This window comes from Blennius ocellaris, assembly GCF_963422515.1.
Source record: "Blennius ocellaris genome assembly, chromosome: 2".
Lineage (NCBI taxonomy): Eukaryota > Metazoa > Chordata > Actinopteri > Blenniiformes > Blenniidae > Blennius > Blennius ocellaris.
In genome coordinates this window covers 12,664,291-12,671,000 of record NC_137651.1, presented here as the reverse complement: position 1 = coordinate 12,671,000, position 6,710 = coordinate 12,664,291, and positions in this window count along the sequence as shown.

Here is a 6,710-nt window from a genome sequence, read left to right as displayed (position 1 = left end):
GTAGTGACGACCAGCTCATTTGCATAAGTCCACAAAAAGTGCCATTAATTTATTGGTCCATTAAAAAGGGAACTCATGGTGTTCTATCTAATTCTTCAAAAAGTCTTCTGGAGGCACCATTTTGCAACTATATTTACTTTATCTGGTCTTTGTAATAAAGTTGAAAAGAGCTTTCTATTAAAGAATTGCCCACTGTTGGATTCCCTGAATGAAGTCTCCATTATTGTCACACTCATCATAAATCCAGGTGCCTGTAAATGATAAGCTATTTTGACATCTTTTCTTTTCCACGCGTTCATTTTTATCAGTTCCATTAAAGGTGTTACAGCTTGACTATAGACATTTTGTGAATGTAAATTAATCTAACTGAATTAATCAAACTAAATATTTTTTTAAATGTTGATAGAGCTTTGAATAACTTAAAAAAAAAAAAAAAAACTGTGCCTCTTCAGAAAGTGTCACCTTTCTTCAGCTTAGTTGAATAATATTTTTCAAGTAGTTTTGATAGGTAGGCAGTGAAACGTTTTTCGTGGATGTTTCCCACTCATTTCCCATTAAAATAAAACAAAAAAACATTGTTACTGAGACAGAGAGAGACCTGAGTTTGGTTCACAGATCAGGATGTCACCTTCTGTCAACCACCTCTTAGTGGTCCATTAGTCACTTTTACAGCTCTTGAAAAGTATAAAACAAGTATTCAAACTCAGTCAATGTGTGTGGATTTGAAGTGAATATTGATATCTGTGTGTAGGATTATATAATCGAGGGAGTCTGTGTTAAAGGTGTTTGTGTATAACCCAGTCATTGTTTCCGTGGAAACAGGTCAAATTAATTGTATTTGATACGATGCCACAATGGTCAGCTTACTGCAAACTGAAATGGCACATGCACATGTGCACATAGACATGCACAATTAAAGCCTAAATGTTTCACTGAGCATAATTTTCAGATAAATAAATACTTTGAACTCACTTCTTTTTTTTTTGGTATAAAAAATGCATCGATAGTTGGGAGCAGGTTTGTATTTATGGATGTGCCACATACATTTCTTATAAATGAACCTTGGCTGCATATACCTATACCATATATACACTCATTTCCACACTGAAAATATTTTCATTTCATAGGTTCCTATTCAGCTTTCTGCATATTTCTCCATTTATCAGTATCTGGACCAGAATAATAGTAGTAAACCGAAAGAACTAACTTGAATTGCTGATCATGATTCACATTTCAATAATATTCTGAAATCCTGTGTGACATGGTGCAATATTACATTTTCTGTCTGAATTATAGAAATCGTATTATTTCTTTTAAACATTCATTTGAAGGTAATTATGATGTGACGAATCCTGGTGGCAGATGTGTTGCAATATGCCAGATACAATATAAAGCAGAGACCTTGGTTGCATTTTGCTCGTGTTGCATTAATCTTGGCACTTTCTGTCCAATTAGCGGAAAAATTTGAATATAACAGTGTTTTCAAAAAATGTTTGTGCCGTGCTACTAATACTACTGGAGGAGTGTTTTGCAACCAATTTGCTAATTGGCAAACAAACAGTAACATGATTTAAAAAACAAAAGTCAGAGAGTTTCACTGGTGAAGATGGGCAGAAGTCTGGGAGGTAGAACTTTGCATCTGCTGTTGCCACAGTGTATCAGGTAATGCTTCATGAGCAATTGGGAGTTATATATGGTTACCACTGTAACTCACTTATTATAGGTTATATGGTTATATGTCAGGTTATATTTAAGAAATTGAAATTGAAATATGTTACATTCTGTATGGACGGCATGGGTCGGTTTGTAGAGCAGTGTTCTCCCAATTTGAAAGTTGCAGGTTCGCTGCCTGTCTACATGCCAAAGTGTCCTTGGGCAAAACACTGAACCCCAAACTGCTCCTATTGGAGTGACAGCTCCTTGCATGGCTGCAGCCTTCAATGGAGTGTGAATAGGTGAATGTGATGATCTACATAAAGTGCTCTGGGGCTGCTTACACAGCTGAAAGGCATAAGTGAAGTCCATTTACCAGTTTTTGAGTAGTTTGTACTAAAATGACTACCTGATCTCAGAAACACTTCAAGGAAGCACCAAGGTCACCTTGAAATCCACATAATTCAAATAGAAGTACCGTTTGAAAACCCTCACTTGACACTGATTTGTTAAAGAAACCATGCAACCTTTTCCTAAGCAAAATTGAACACCCCTTTTCCAGCCCCAAACAATAACACACAATATGCATCAGCTAAAGGTGATTCAACAGACTGAATTCACATGTACAATGTGTAGCTGTTGTCCCTGAGAGACAATGTCTCATTCAAACTTCGTGCTGCATGAATCAATGTTTGCATATGTTGGGAGGTAGGCAGTTTGGTGCATGCATAGCTTCTTCCATAAACAGTGCTGACCTCAGCATTCATCAAACCAAATTATCTTTATCGACTGAACACCACTCCAAATGTAGCCATCTATGAAACTTTATTTTATGTCCCTACCGACTCAGACAACAAGATTTGTTTAAACTACTGACAATTTCTTAGTGTCTCAACCGTGATAGATGAAGATGTGTGTCTGTGCGAGTTTAAACGTACAGGTTGGAATATATTCAAAGCTTTTTTTTAAATATGTTCATAAAATAACACTCATGATACAACTGTTGGTGTGAGAATTATCTGAGTTTGAGGGTTGTGAACATGGTATCACAATTTTATTAATGAATCACAATTAATATATATAACATAATGATGTTAAATTAGATTTTATGCTGGTTTGATACTTGTTATACATGAGTGATCCATTAACTTATCCACTCATACTGTACGTGGCTATTTTTATTGACATCAGCAAATTACACTTCAATTCTGAGTCCAATTTCGAAACCAACATTTCAACAACCATGACATGCATGTTTACAATACTTTTAGGATGCTTCACCCCAAAGAGCACTTCAGCAAAGACTTGAGGGTCGAGATATTAGGAATTCATGGCACAAATGACTCATCCTTCTTTTCCCCATTCAGTTTTACTTCTCTATTTTATGCAAATACAATCTCCCATCCCATTTCTGTCTCTGTATCATTGTGCCAAGTACTGCTTCATTAATATTTGATGTGACTTAGAATAATGATGCACTCAGACACTCTGTCTATGTTTGTGTGTGTGCGTACGTGCGTGTGTGTGTTTGCAGTTCTACAATTAAAAGTTACAAATTGTGATGAATTTGGGATGCATCTCCAGAGACCCGTAAGCAGTAGACTAATATCAGAGTGCCTTGTGTATACAGTAACATTCATGTTTTACATATGCCCATCATGGTGCATTATTAAGAAGGGTATTTGTATAACATATTGCAGTCATCTACCAGTGATTGCTTGCATATTTCATGGTACAGATCAATTGCTGTACAGGCACCATGAGGTTTCACTTCATAGCATTCCCACGGTTTCATTTTCATTTCAAAGCTAATATCGCGAGATGAGTGATTTATTAGATGCTGTAAGATGACTGTAATCCTCAAATCAAATGTACTTACCGTACTTCATGAATTCTTAATGTTTGTTTGGCTTCTCAAGACTAAGTTAAATGTCCCTTGAAGTAAACAAAGCAATAAAAGTTGATGTTAGATGTTCAATAATATTGTTGTTTTTTTACCAAACATGTTTGCACGTGTTATTTGACCAAAAAAACCACACCAAATAATGACAAAAAATACAATACAGTTTGTTGAATGGGGGATTTCTTCAAGTAACCCTGTTTCCTTCCACAATCACAAGCATGACCTTAAATTGCCCTTAGATATGAATGTGTGTGTGTGTGTGTGTGTGTGTGTGTGTGTGTGTGTGTGTGTGTGTGTGTGTGTGTGTGTGTGTGTGTGTGTGTGTGTGTGTGTGTGTGTGTGTGTGTGTGTGTGTGTGTGTGTGTGTGTGTGTGTGTGTGTGTGTGTGTGTGTGTGTGTGTGTGTGTGTTTGTCTATCTATGATAGACTGGCGATTTGTCCAGCATAACTGCTGTGCTCTGCCTGCAGTTTGCTGGGATTTATTCCAGCGACCCTGAACAGGATTAATGATCTGGTTACGCACAGGTTTTGTCATTTTATTGAAACACAATACCACATTAACTTACACATCCATGGAATAAACACTGCAATGAAAGTAACTGTTCCACTTTATACAATATTGTCATTTTTGTTTCTGTGTTATCATCAAGAACAAAACAAAAAAATCATCAAAAAAACTCTGATGGTGTTCACCAACCAAACCCTACAGATTAGCACAGCTCTGGTTTCCTAAATCACCTGCAGGTATGAATGTAAGTATGAGGGGTTGTTTGTGTCTCTGTTTGATATGTGATGGATTGGCCACCTGCCCGGGGTGGACCCTGATTTCACCCATTGCCAAGTGGGATCGACCTAAATGCCATAAACTACATTTAGTTGAATACACCAGAGATAGGAATTGAATGAATAATGTTACGTTTATATTTTTATGTAAGCAATTGACTCACCCAATTGTTCCAAACAAGCCCTGACTGATGAAAAAAAACTAGATTTTCACTTAAATCCTTACAAATTTGTTTTATAATCTATGTGTTTTATTCATTAATGTTATGTTCATCAAGATTTAGCTTTAAACAAAGGCAGAGAGTATTTCGGTATATTCACAATAACTCATTGTACATCCATATAAATTCACAAACATTTGTGTCTAATTTTTCATATTTCTTTGTCATTGCATTGCTTTCCTTTTTTATGGATGTCTATTCCTTTCTATCTCTCCTTTCTTCTCCACCGATGATATATGTGTTTAAAGTCTTTGTTCCAATAATAGGTGATGGGTAGTGATGATGGGAAGTGTTTTGACAGAGCGTCAGTTTCCTATTTCCTGATAGAGCCATTACTTTTAGTTTAATCCTCACCAATGCACTTATCTGAGACATATCTTTAAAGAGCTGTACTCTCACCTTGTGGACACATGGAAAGAACTATGCGAACTATTGCATGCCACACACACACACACACACACACACACACACACACACACACACACACACACACACACACACACACACACACACACACACACACACACACACACACACACACACACACACACAAAACTAGGTCACCTTCATGTGTGGAGCTGAGCTCAGCTGTGTGTGTTTTGATGTGCACGTGTTTATACAACCTTGTGGTTTGTGTTTTTGTCCTATTATAGTTCCTTCATGGCCACATGACTCCAGAGAATTGACTCATTAGACTGGCTGTAAATCACTTAGCTCAAACTAATTGAATTGCAGGATCTGAAGGGAGATGCACTTACATTCTTGTTTGCATCTACGTCGATACAGTTTTTTTTTTTTGTATACAGACAAAGCAGAGCATCCACAGTTAGTATTTAAGAATAATTTACACTGAGTGAGAGGATGTGTAGTGTAAATAAATGAATACAAGCTGACATCCGCCTGTAATTTGCAAAGAGGGCGGGCATCCAAAAATCTATCAGCAATGATAAACAATACACAACTCTTGAAGGTTTCTTTTTCGCTCTTTAACATCATGAGTATCACCTTGAAACCATCTAAACAGAATGAAAAGTCCGTCAGCATTAAAATCCTTGAACACCACACGGAAGATGGGACAAGGTCAATGCCACACCAAGTTACAGGATTTGCAAGTGGACATGGCAGCATACAAACGATCATGTATTCTTCAACTAAGGATTTTAAGTTTATAATAACAACTTTTTAAAAATCAAATAACAATCCCTTTATTATCTCAATCAAAGTTTTATTTGGGTGGTAAACTACAGATTTTTAGATATGCTTTCTTTGCCTGTGGTGTGCAGAACAAGCAGAACAAACAGAAAACTGGCCTTACTTTCAACCTTTGTCCTCAAACATCCATTGCAGGTGGTCACATGACACCATTCAAGCCCTATCTAATTTATTTTCTTTATTATATTACAGCATTCACATTTAGTTTCGTGACTCAAGCTGGAGAATTTGTGAAAATGCAAAAATGAAATATAATCTGTTAAAACCGGTTCGTACACACACAGACATTCTCTTTACAACGTCATTTTGTGTACAAGTGAGGATGCTCCTTACATAAAAGCAGATATCTGCATTGGAGATTTCCTTTTCTTTTTTCTTTTTTCAAATTAATTGTTTTTAGGTAAAAGTCCCTCACTTGGAGAAGAGGTGAGTAAGAGTGTGTTAATACAGTATTGGACACACACACACACACACACACACACACACACACACACACACACACACACACACACACACACACACACACACACGCACACACACACACACACACACACACACACACACACACACACACACACACACACACACACTTGTAGTAGTAGTGGGCTGCCTTTGGCTCAGCCCCCTCCAAATGATTTCCGTGAAAGGAAACGGTGATGACGACAGCGCGTAAAGTCGGCATCTGGAGAGGTGCTCCGGTTGCCCGGTTTGAACGGTGAACACCGCCACCGTAGACCCAGAAGCTCCTCATCCAACAGGACAGGACCCGGAGAAAGCTGCGGTTACGCGCGCGTCCCCAGTTGGATCGTCGGATGTTGCGCTGTGTCTCTCTCACTGTCGCCACTGGCTCAGTTCTGTTAACCCTGCTATGTTTGCTGTGTAGTTTACAGAGCTGTAAACTTTATAACCCAACGGGTGGTCAGATTCGAGCAATTAAA